General features: G+C 35.2%; 1 protein-coding gene and 1 non-coding gene across 11 annotated transcripts in view; both read left to right on the top strand.

The window, feature by feature from the left end:
* The window catches only part of LOC134472810 (zinc finger protein 684-like), a 122,555-nt gene that overhangs the window by 22,769 nt on the left and 86,634 nt on the right, over positions 1-13,152 (top strand). The window lies entirely within an intron of this gene.
* Positions 8,559-8,677, top strand: LOC134473097 (5S ribosomal RNA). Its single transcript, XR_010043211.1, has one exon. It is a non-coding gene; the product is annotated as a 5S ribosomal RNA (ribosomal RNA).

Consider the following 13,152-nt stretch of genomic DNA (forward strand, 5'->3'; position numbering starts at 1 on the left):
AAGTATGGAAATAAGAAGTACCATTTAATATTTTCAATTCACATAATTTTATTTGCTTATTTACTTTTAAAATGTCTTCATTTAACATAATTTTATTCATTTATTTACATTTTTTGAGACAAGGTTTCACTTCGTAGTTCAAGCTAGCCTTGACTACTTTGTCATCCAGATTGACCTTGATCTCATGGCAGTCTTCCTGCCTCATCTTACCAAGTGCTGGGATTATAGATGTATGCTACCACCAGCTAACCTTACATTTTAATGAAAGTTACAGTAGCAATGTTATATTCTGTATGAGACAGTTTTGTTTCTTTAGTGTTCTTAGCCTAGGCAAAATCCATACTAGTAATTTAAACAGACATGCTTTATAGAGAGAATTGGTAACTAGATATAAAGTTGTTAACTAAGTAATAGAAAAGATAAAAATAAAACTTGTATGAAGATAAGACACAGTAGGGTACCAGGTACTACCTATCAGATTCAAGGACAAGGAAAAAACTTAGAAAAGAAAGCCCCTTTGAACTGAGAGTTAGACCTACTAGGAGAAACTGCAACAACACTTACGCTGGTGTCTGAGCTTGGATGATGGGACCTGTCAGATTGACAGCCAGATCTCTGTTGGGGGGATGCTAACATGAGTTCAGATTGTGATGGATGTAGTTTCTGTGAAACAGTAGAATCTTAAAAATTTAGCATAATCTATTTGATTCCTGAATTTCAATAAGCTGGATTCAAATCCCAAAGAACTTTTATTTCTGAGCAAAGTTTTAATAAGATCAAAAGCTTACTGAATAGTTTATCTAGACAAGTAAATACGATGTATATATCACATGACTTCTTTCACATAATGTAGCAACAGACTGGTTTTATAATTTGATTTTGTCAAAGCAAAATAATTTGTTTCTTTGGGCCTGTTGAGACCCTGTATTTCTCTCAATTACCTAGCATATTTTAGAGTATTGATTTTATGGTTCACATATATATATAGTTTGAGACACTGGTTTACAGTAGCACTTGAAGTAGTTTCTAATGACAATTACTAATCTTTCTGAAACTGCTTCCCCTTTTTCCATGTTTTTCTTGCCTGTTTTCTTTCTGTTAATGCTTGTCCCTTAAAGACACCTTTTATTCTTGATTTAATTTCTGTTTACGAGTAGTATATACTAGGAAACACATAGGGATATTTTAACATGAGCTTTCCCACAAAAATGTTAGTGGCTCATATACATTTCCTATTTATCTGTTTATTTCCCTCATCTTGATATTGATGACCCTGATGTTTCAAATGATCAGAGAGGTAGATTTATTTTAAGGTCTCTTGCTGCCTTGTTTCCAGTAGCAGGCTTGGTATTGACAAGCGTTCTGGTGTGTAGTCTTAAAACGAGGTAGGTGCAGGTTCAGTTCTGTCTTGAGTGCGTATTAGCCATGTAATCTTGGGCAAATTACTTTTCTGTCTTCATGAGTTTAAACATATACAAAGATGTTGGCATTTTTCTTCTCTTCCATTTCCCCTAGTTATAAAACAAGGAAGTTTGTCATTTTTAAAATGAGAGAATGAGACAGATCTTTTGCTATTATCAGCTCAAGAATATGAGCTCTTCTATTTCCTCTTCATCTTAAAATTCTTACATTCTAGAATACCCAAAAGTGTTGAGATTTACCATTGTCCTTTGAACTAAGGAAGTTGCTATCATTTAATACTATATGTTTGTTGTATTTGTAATTCAAAAATTTTTTTAAGGCAATGTCTCGCTTTGTAGCTCAGACTGGACTTAAAATCATATAGTCCAGGCTGGCCTTGAGCTCAAAGTGAGCCTAATGTTTTGACCATCTTTGTGCTGGCATTACAGGAATATGCAAATATGCCTAGTTTAAAATTTTATATTTTTCAGTTTGTTCCACACAGCAGCAGAAGTAGCCTTTGTTTACCATGTAATATATTTTTCATTGTTAAACATTTCTGGATTTTGTAAAATCTTTTTTTTTGGTACCGGGGATCGAACTCATGACCTCAGGCTTGCCAGGCAGGTGCTTATGCCACTGAGCTAAATATCTGCGATTTTGTACAGTCTTATTTATTTGCATGTTTTAAGATGGCATGTTCCATTTAAATGGTGAATAATCTGAAAAGTCTAATTTGACTACTCTAAAACAGTATTTTGGATTTTTGGGGATTATCTTTTGACATTAATTCAAAACACGTAAAATTAGTACTTAGTTAACAGTATCCACATTTTAAGTGTTCACCAGCCACATTTGGCTAATGTTGTCACATTGAACACCACAAACATTTCATTGTTGCAGTAAGTTCTGTTGGACAGTAATGGTATATGGATCCTCTTAATTATAATTTCCTCTTTGAACTGAGAACCCTAATGCTCTGGGGCCTTCATTTCTGAACAGTTATTAAAGGAGTACCATTGCTTTTATAACAATTGGTGTTGTTTTACTGGTGACTTCGGTAGCTAGTATTTATGTTGTACTTTATTACATATTACTTTACTACAAGAGGCATTATTTCCATTCTCGCCACATACCCTATTTGAGTACTTTACATATGTTAATTAAATTCTGCCAATAACTCTGTGAGGTCAGTACCATTATTTTCCTCCTTTCACAAGTGAGTAAATAGAAGCAAAGTTAAGCACTTCAAGCTGATCAGGGACAGGTCTGGGTTTCATATGTACTGGTAGGTCTTGCTTCAGTGCCCGCAGCGCTCTTAACTGTTAAACTCCACTGCCTCTTAGCTATCAATATGTATTGCATTTCAAGGGTTTAAAAAAAGAGAGAGATTTTCCAAAGAGATATGTAATTGGGGATAGTGTAAAATAATAAGCACAAAAGGGAAATACCAATGCAGGAAATTGTGGTGGGAAAGTAATAGAAAACCACTGATTTAATTTTAAAATATATTGTATATGATTGAAAAAATCTTGTTACAAAAAGCAGTAGTTCTTTTGGAAGGAGAGGTGATAGGGAAGTTTAAATTATTATGAATTAATACATGTGAGGAAAATCATTAGAAGTGATAGAGAATAAAAGTACCACTAAATACATGCACGGGGCAGGGGGAGTTAAATATAAAGTCTACTAACAGTGCAATAGCATTAATACTGGAAAATAGAAAAAATATATGTTTGCTTTAGCAAGCTGCTTTAGTCAAGCTTTGCTTGATTACAAATAAAAGAAACCAGTACTGGATTTTCAAGCAAAAAAATTATATATGCATGTTCTTTTGGCAACCCTGGGATATTTTGTAGACCCCAAGGATAGCTGAGTCTTTGAAGAGGAAGATAGATACTGATGAAAAGTTGCTAAGTAGTATACTATTTTTCCTCTGTTAATTTTCTCTGAATCTAATTTATTTCTTTACTGCTACAGAAAGCTTTCTTTGCCTTTCTGGTACATAATCCTCCTGTAGCTCTCAAGTTCATGCATTTTTCATTGAGGATACCAGTCCAAATTGTTTCAGTTCTAATTCTGATTCCCAGTGAAGAAAATAAGGTGAACAGCTTAGATCATGTTCATACCCTTTTACATTGTTGTTACCTTACTCTGGTACATAGATAGTATGGTATAGGTAGGCTCTGGGAATGGAGGCAGCTCTGAGAAAGGACATTGTTATCTAGGTGAAACACTACAGAAAGTGTCTGATACAGCACAGCATTTGTACAGTGTTGAATGAGAAGAATTCGGATTTTAAGAAGATATATTGGGGATTCAGATTCTTTCTGAATAGGCTTATGAGTAGTGAATGGGATACTTGGTTTCCATCTTTATATCAGAACATCCAAAGTATCCTTATAGATGAGGATTTGAAATTGGACTCTAGTCTTAATTTTACTTAAGGTGATAGAGTCATGCACAATATAACAGCATTTCTGTTGACTGTGGACTGCATTAATGAAGGTGTTTCCATAAGATTATGTTGCCTAATAACATCTAGCTATCTTTGGTTGTGTAGGTAAATGCACTACGTGATATTCACCCAACCAAAATTGCCTAATAGTGCATGTCTCAGAACACACACCATTGTTAAGCAATACATTGCTATATATTGAGTATTGCTTAGTATGATGCAGAATTCTCTTTAAAAAATGGATGCAGTTGAATGCAGTGACATACAGCTGTAATCCCAGCTGTTTGGGAGTTCAAAGCAGGATTGCAAGTTCAAGGTCAGCCTGGGTAACCTAGCAAGACCCTCTATCTCAGAAAATCAAAAGAGGCAGGGTAGAAGGGAGCATGGATGAGGCCCAAGTTCAATCCCTATCACCAAAAGAGAAGATAGTGTAGAATATGTACCATAATTTGATGTCTCTCAGAATGTATACACCTTAGTCATCACCACATCTAGTGTGGCAAATTTATCCATTGTATCCAAAATCTTCCTAAGACTTCATAATTCTACCTTTCCATCCCTCTCTTAGCAAGGTACCTTTTCTGTCCATTATGTTTGTTTTTCTTTTCTTTCTTTCTCTCTCTTTTTTTTTTTTTTTTTTGCCGTACTGGGTATTGAACTCACAACCTCGTGCTTGCCAGGCAGGCACTTATGCTGCTGAGCTAAATCCCCAGCCCAATGTTTGTTTTTCTAGAGTTTTATGGGGATTGAATTCACAACCTCGTGCTTCCCAGGCAGGCACTTATGCCGCTGAGCTAAATCCTCAGCCCAATGTTTGTTTTTCTAGAGTTTTTGTATACATAGAATCATTGTGGGTGTGGGGGGATATGCTGGCTTCTTTTATAAAGTATAATTATTTTATGATTTACCTATGTTGCTGAATGTGTCAGTAGTTCATTTCTTTTTATTCCATTGGGTTTGTCTATGCATTCACCCACTGATGATACGTGAATTGTTTCCAGTTTTGGCTATTACAAATAAGCATGCTATGAACATTTGTGTGCACATCTTTCTATAAATATATGGCTTATTTCAAGTAAATTCCTAGGAGTGAAATCAGTAGATCGTGTAATAGATACAGGTTTACCCTTTTAAGAAATTGCTAACCTCCTTCTAAAATAGTTACAGCAGTGTATTAGAAATTCGTATTCTCATCAACACTTGATATGGTTGGTCATTTTAATTTTAGCCGTTCTAGTAGGTGTATAGTAAAACCTCAATGTGATTTTAATTTACATTGCACTTTTGTTGATTCTTTGCCATTGTATATCTTTTTAAAAAAATTACTTAAAAATAAGTTTATTATAACTAATGAATATAAAATCTGACATGTTTTCAAACATTTTCCAAAAAAGGTAAAACCCTCCCTTGTTATCCCTCCCCACGACATACTGGATATTTAGGACAGGAAAACTGTACAGTCCTAAACATGAAATTCTCATTGATTGGTTGGCATTAAAAGTCTCCATTACATAATATTCTACGTAAAGGTCTATTAAATTAAAAAGTCATTGGGCCAGAGATTTAGCTCAGTGGCGTAAGTGCCTGCCTGCCAAGTGCAAGGTCGTGAGTTCAATCCCCGGGACCAAAAAAAAGTAAATTAAAAAATCATTGAGTCACTTAACATTTGTAGTTTGGTTTCTACTGGCATTATGATACTCATTCAAAATGCTAAGGGACTAAAACAGGTAACACTGCACGTGACAGATACTCAAAGTGCATGGATCTATGAAACCACAAACATTCATAAGAATCCTGGATGTGGAATTAAATACGGAATTAAGAACTAATTCAAGGAAATGCATGTCTATTTTAGCCTTTGGCATTTGGTCTAACATAGTTCTTTTTTTATACAGGCATCACTTTGTTCAGTCTATCAGCCAAAAAAATTTATCTGAGTACATTTTTCATTTAACACAGATTGTCCGCAGTCCTATGAAGTAGTTGGGCTGTTTAATGACATTCTAGTAAATTCTCAGGACTCACGGGAGTCATACATTAAAAATACCATGATACTGGCTCATTTGCCTTCTACTATTGCTAACTCCTTATACACCTGCGAACAGACACATACACAGGAGTCTGTGGAGGAGATCAGCTTTGCAAGGGTTACCAATCACCCTGGGTGGTTTCTGTTTGTAAGGTACACACAAGAAAGGCTGATCACACTTTAAAATATATGAAAACATTTAAAACAAGGCCATTCATTCTTATGTTCTTTAACAACCTAGCTGAAAGCATCTTCCATCTGAAAAGAAGTGATTCATAAAGGTAACTAAAGAACTATGAAAAGTTTTGCACATACAATAGTGGTATGCTTTTTTCTTTTAATTAAGCTTATTTTAAAAACAGAAGAGAAATCAATGCATGCATGAACTGTACCAGAGAGGCACCATCAGTGACTGTCCTGTCATGCCCTAGCGTGCCTGAACGCAGCAGTGTGACAAGAAATCATGAAAATGGTCACTGTCCGCAAGACTGTTGACTGAAGCAAGATGGGAACTGGGAACATTGATAGGAAGGCCTAGTGAACTATGTTTATGAAATTGTTGAAATGACCTGTAATGGATTATATCTTAAAATACTATTAGACAGCAAGTGAATGGTTTCATGTCACAACTGTGAAACCCCTGAGTAAGCAGTTGCAGGTAACAAAGGGTCATAGAGGCAGAGAACGTATTTTTAAGGCATTCAACATACACCTTGTGGGAACAGAGGTGCATCACATGCACTGAATTGTATATATAGACTGTATGACATCATGAGGCATCTGAAGTCAGGCCCTTAAGTCCAAACATATTAGCTCATCTAACGGAACAAAGCATCATATATCTTCTTTATCCAAGTCTTTGTTCATATATTTTTCCTATGTTTAAAAATTAGATTTGTTGTTCTGTTTTTATTTTTTTAGTTTTTTGGGTATAAGTCTTCTTTAAGATGTTTGCTCTGCATTTCACAGATGAGAAGGTTTTCTTAGTTTGTGTTCTTCGTTTTCCTAACAGTGTCATTGAAGAACAGAAGTTTTAAATTTTAATTAATTTTGTTTTACTGGGGTTTTTTTGTGTTACATCTAAGAAATATTTGCCTCACCAAATGTTACAAAGATTTCCTCTTATGACTTCTATAAACTTTATAGCATTAGCTTTTACATTTAGCTCTGGTCCATTTTTCAGGTTTTGTTATGATGTGAGCTAAGGGTCATTTGCTAAAATTTTATTTTAATTGCATCTTTTGTATTCAGATTCCTGTCCCTGTACCTACCCCTTTAAATGTTTGGTTCATTATAAAAATTAAGGTGCTTTTGTGTAACAGACTGAACTTATAATCTAATTTTTTTAACCCAGTCTTGAAATTTCAAGAGATTTAACAGTAGGTGTTAGAATGTGCTTCTGATCTTCTGAGAACAAATGCTGCTTAAGTAATTACACAGTTGTATAATAATAGGAATGTCTACAATAATGAATAATAACATACAGAGACTATATGTGTTAATATTATAGATACTCTATTGTTAAACAGCTATGTGTGCTTATTTAAGACTTCTAGGTAATTGAGATGGGTGTGTGTGTGTGTGTGTGTGTGCCTTTTCAGGGTCTGTGTACCTTATGAAGAGGCTGGTGTTATTATTTGTGATCAGGGATCTCATGTGCTGTCTGTGGTTGTTTTATTTTTGTTGTTTTTTAACCCACAGTGTAGACTTAAATTCAGTTATATTTATTGCATGTTACATACTCTGGTGACCTCCACAAAGGTGAAAACAAGTAAGTATGTCTAGGAATATTCCCTCCTCCTCTTGATTCCTCCCTTTTCTTTCTTCCTTTTCTCTAGTACTGGGGATTGAGCCCAGGGATGTTCTGCCGCTGAGCCTTATCCCTGGTCTTTTTTATTTGTTTATTGAGACAGTTCTTGCTAACTTGTGTAGGTGGTATTTAAACTTCAGCTCCTCCTGCCTCAGCCATCCTCAGCTGCTGGGATTATAGGCATGTGACAGTGTGCCCAACTAATATTTAATAACATTTTAATCAGTAATAGTTTTCCTCTATTGAATACGTATTACATGCCACACATCGTGGACGAGGTGTTCTGTGTATATTTTGTCATTTGCTGCATGTCATATGGTATCTAAAAAACTGCTCTTATTATAAAAATTGTTTTGACCTTTCATACTGCCCTGAAGGATCCCTGGACCACACTTTGACAGCTGCTGAACCATAGAATTCACATGCAGCAGCATAAACTGTTTCCTTAACATATTCTATTCTGCTTAACACCAAGAGATAAACCAACATCATCTTCTCAGTTAGTCCTTTGCTACCGTTAATGTCAGATTTATTGGTATAGTATCACAAAGGTGAAATACGTGGAGATAAAACAGAATACCAGTATATACTGGATGATGAACAGAAACAGTTTCCTTTCTTCAGTAGTGATTGCAGAGTACAGGTTAAACCTTTAATGAAACAAAATGAACCAGTGGACACAAATTACTTGAAGAATTTTGTTGTTCTTAAAAGAAATACGGCAGATTCTCTTTTGTTTTAGACAGCTGTAAAGATGGTTTTGAATGTTCTCTTATAAAAGCGGCTGCTGGTATTCATCAGTCTACACTACTCAGATTTAAAAATTCCAGTAGACAGAGTGCGATTTAAATGCAGTGTGTGTCTACGGCCATACCACCCTGAACGCGCCCGATCTCGTCTGATCTCGGAAGCTAAGCAGGGTCGGGCCTGGTTAGTACTTGGATGGGAGACCGCCTGGGAATACCGGGTGCTGTAGGCTTTAAAAAAAAAAAAAAAAAAAAAAAAAAAAAAAAAAAGTAAATGCAGTGTGTATTTACTGCTAGAAAAACTCACTAATGCCTGCCTCAATGATGTTTTTTTCTCTAAATTTTAAAGTAAAATATTTTAAGATGAGAATTACACATATTTCATAAAAATATATTTTGATCACATATAGGATCACTAAGTTTATACTCTAAATGGAGTTTTGATGAAGTATAGGCCTTGTATGAATTCAGAGTACAATTCTATGAATTTTAAGATTAAATGTTTGTGGGGTAATTTAGAAAGTCTAGAAAATAAATATAAATACATTGTAGTATTTACAGCAGATCCTATGGGAAGAGTTGGAAAAATTCTGAACTTTTAAGTTGGAGGAGGAATCCAAACAATGCTATTATTGTAAAATATGTGAAAAGTCATTACAAAGGGGAAAATATGTAAAAAGTCATTACGAAAGGAACTCTTAACTAGTTTTCATTTTGCATGATAGAATTTTCCTATTACAACTTTTTTTGAATTATAATAAATTACCTAATTTAGAAAATGTCTACATTGTAAATTTTTCTTTTTTTGAAGATAGAATAGCATCCAAAATAGTTTACCAAGATTTAACAAAAGGACCTCTTGAGGTTCTTTTTTCATTTGATTTTGTGGTACGAAGCTCTGAAATCACAATTGTGTTTATTGATGGCAGTTCTTGGTCAAATACCCCAAATTTTTATATAAACTCTATTGTAAAAATGCTGTCACTTTTAGAGGTGAAAATTGTGAAAGTCTGAGTTTTGATAAGTCACCTTCTAGTATTTATTGGGTTCCCTAATCTAACATGATTCTGGTACTTTATATTTTCACTTCAGATTAATGAAAGTTTTATTTTTTTCTCCTTTTAGGAGGGACTATGTTTGAAAAATGTTGGTTCTCATAGAAAGGTTAAAGGCTTAGTGGAAAGTAGTTCAGTGCTCTTTGTTTTTCTTCTAAATGGAGCACCAGTCAACTTCGGAAAAGGTAGAGTTTTTATTGTAGAGCAAGGAATTAATTTTGGAGTTTTTTTTTTTTGTTGTTGTTGTTAAAGACAAGACTTACTGTGTATTTCAGGTTGGCCTTGAACTTACTACGTGGCTTAAGCAGGTCTCAAACTTGTGGCAGTGCTCATGCCTCAGCCTCCTGAGTGCTGGGATTATAGACATTAGCCATGTTGTACTTTAAAACATCATCTTTAGGGATCAATATTGTTACCTTTGGGCAGTATGAGAAGAAAGGAGAAAGGAGAGAAAAGGAGAAAGGAGTATGTAAGGAACAAGTTCTATTGAAATTTTATCAGGAGCAAGCAGGTCCTGGACCAGGCAAATGGACATACTTCTTTCTTTTCCTTGTTATACCTTTGTCTTTCTGCTACAAGAAACCAAAGTGTGAATTTTGTACTCTTGGAACTATGGATTTAGAAGTTGTTTGTGGCACAAGTGGGGTTTTTATGGGTTGTTTCAGGAATAATCATAATACTTCTGTGGGAAAAGCATGTTCTCAGTTTTTATACCATATATAAAAATTTAAAACTGCTTTTTGGGTGTTTTGGCGTAAATAATTGACTGCAGGGCTTATTCTTAGCTGAAGATGCTAAGTGATGATTGTGTGATTTAGGATATGTAAGCCTAACACCACTGAGAGATAATCATTTAAAATTTAGAAAATCCGAGAGTACGAATTTGATAATATTAATAGCAAATATTTATTGAGTGCTTGTTGTGCATTAGAAACTGGTCCTAGTGCATATTTTATATGTGTTAACTTTGGAGTGGTTACTGTTTTATCCTCATTGTACAAATAAGGAATCTGAGGTATAAAGCAGCTGATTTACAGCCTGGTTCAACATGGGTACTTGGGAAGGTGAGGCAGCAGGACTGTATGTTCAACCCAGCATAGCCAATTTAGTGAGACCCTGTCTCAGAACAAAAATAAAGAGCCAGACACTCGTTCAGTGGTACAGTGCTTGTCCTGTGTGGCCCTGGATTTAATTTTCAATGCAAAACAAGCAAGGAAACAAACGGCTCCCCCCGCCCCCACACACAAATGACTAATTCACTTTTTTAAAGTCATGTAGCTAAAGTAGGAAGAATTTGGATTCCGATTTAGACAGACTTCTTCTCCCAGGATATGTTCTTAATCACAAAGCCATATGTCTTCTGGTAGAAGACATAGGTTGATATTTTGCTTAAATTGAACCAAGAATAGAAACCTTGGATATTGGTGGTGTATAACTAATTTAGAAAAAAGTATTGCCATCTGTTTTTGTTTTTAAATAGCTGAAGTTGTGGCCTTATTTACAAATCTAGGATTTTCATCTTAAGTTGCAGAGCATAGGTTGAGTGGGAATGCCTTCCGTATAAAATCTGTTATTTTCTCTATCTCTGCTTGTGATTTTAATCAAAGTTTATTACTCTTTTAGGATTTGGTTTTAAGTAGCAAGGAAGAGCCAACACATTCTCAATTTTTCCTGTATTTCTCTGTTTTTGTAGTCTTGATGTATGGTTTGTCTTTCAAATTCCAAAAGTGATAATCCTTTGTCATCAATTTTCCCGTCTGCAATATCGTCATTAATTAATTTACTCTTGAGAACATCTTGTTTTAAGTTCTGTTGTAGCACTCCCCTGCCACATGCTAAATTCTGTATGTGGTAGGAATTACATTTACCTGCGGATGGAGACTTTTATAATAAAAAAAATGCAAAATCTGAAAGTTAAGCAGTCTGGGCCTGGGATGGCAGCTTCACATACCTTTCACACACAAAAAAATCAAATCCAGATTTTTTCTCTTTACATTCATGTCCTCAGTGTTTGGCTTGTTTTCTCAAGATTAATCAGTGATGGAAGATAACTGGTGGAACAATAGCTATTACATTCCAAAAAGAGAGAGAGCAAAGTGCCATCCTGAGTAAAATCAGGATATAATGCTAAGGAAAAGGAAAAGAACAAATATTTAATGCCATGGCTTCTGCTTCTAGTTGCCTTGGGTGCTGAGACACTGCAGTGTAATAGAAGTGACAGTACATATTGACCTCTGAGATTCATGTGACCAGAAGTATGTAAGAATCACTGCAGGATATTACAAAGATTTCTTCTGAGTTCTCAGTTGCTCAATTTTTCATATGCTGCCAAACTTTAAGGTGAAATGCTAGGTGCCAGAAATGGAGTGGGAGGATTCAGTAATATTTGGGTCACAAGATCATTATCCTTTTCATTACCTCGTTATTCTTATTTCCCTGGTGTTTTTCCTTTTACTCCATTTAGGGAGAAAATATGTCTACCATTTCCCTATACTTTTTGGTATCTTTGGAACTTGGAAACTTTTCCAAGTAAGCCTTTGGTACTCCTTAAGAATTGAGTTACAGTGGGAGGCTCAGTGTGGTAAAGCAGTTTAAAAGCATACGTGAAATCATATCAGTGGTAGTGTTTTAGTAGTTTCATTTTAATGCTCCTTACCCTGGAATTTTATGTAAGAGAAACTCCTCACAGACACTCTTTTAATCAGATACCATCGTAGATTGGAGAACTTCAGACATAAGTTCTCCATGCTTTTCTTTCTCCCATAGTAACACATTCTTTTACCTTTACTTCTATCTTCTCAGTTTGCTGTGTTATTCCAGTAGAACTGTCTCCATTTCAGGGTAGTCTTACCTGTCAGTCTGTGCTCTGAGTCATACTTTTTTCCAATTTAGAAAAGATTGATTCTGTGAATATCCATCTCATGTTAGTAAGTTCTCTCTTTCATCTCTTCCTTTTAGCATTTAAGAGTGTTTTTGTCTTATAACAGGTGTTATGATCTTACTGATATGGGGAGAAGTTCATCCACATCTTCATTGGGAAGTTACTATTTCATTCCTCACTTAATGGGCACATAAATTATTTCCAAAATCTAGCTGTTACCAATTGGCTGCTATAAACATGGGTGCACATATATCACTGTGATACAATGTTTTTAATTCTTTTTTTTTTTTTTGTCTTTTTCGTTTTTTATTGGTACCAGGGATCAAACTCACGACTGCCTGCTTACAAGGCAGGCGCTTATGCCGCTGAGCTAAATCTCCAGCCCCTATTTTTAGTTCTTTTAGGAAGACACCCAGAACAGGAATAGCTGGGTTGAATGGGACCTCTAGACCTAGTTTTTTGAGGAATCTCCACACTAATTTCCACAGTGGTTACATCAGTCTGCATTCCCACTAACAGTGGAGAAGAGTTCCTTTTCTCCGTAGGCAGTTGCTCAATCATGAAAGTTCTTCTTTCAAAGAGTTGAGTCTTTTTTTTTGGGGGGGGGGTCTTTTTCCTTTTTTATCGGTACCGGGGATCGAACTCAAGACTGCCTGTTTGCAAGGTCTTATTGATAGTAAAGAATTACACTTCTGTAGAGATACTCTGATACCCTACTATAGGAATATGATCTGATTCTGCTTAGAAGATGGAAGACAGGGAAAAGATTGAG

The sequence above is a fragment of the Cavia porcellus genome, unplaced genomic scaffold, assembly GCF_034190915.1.
Source record: "Cavia porcellus strain 051 isolate PalLab524CR breed Dunkin Hartley unplaced genomic scaffold, mCavPor4.1 scaffold_25, whole genome shotgun sequence".
Classification (NCBI taxonomy): domain Eukaryota; kingdom Metazoa; phylum Chordata; class Mammalia; order Rodentia; family Caviidae; genus Cavia; species Cavia porcellus.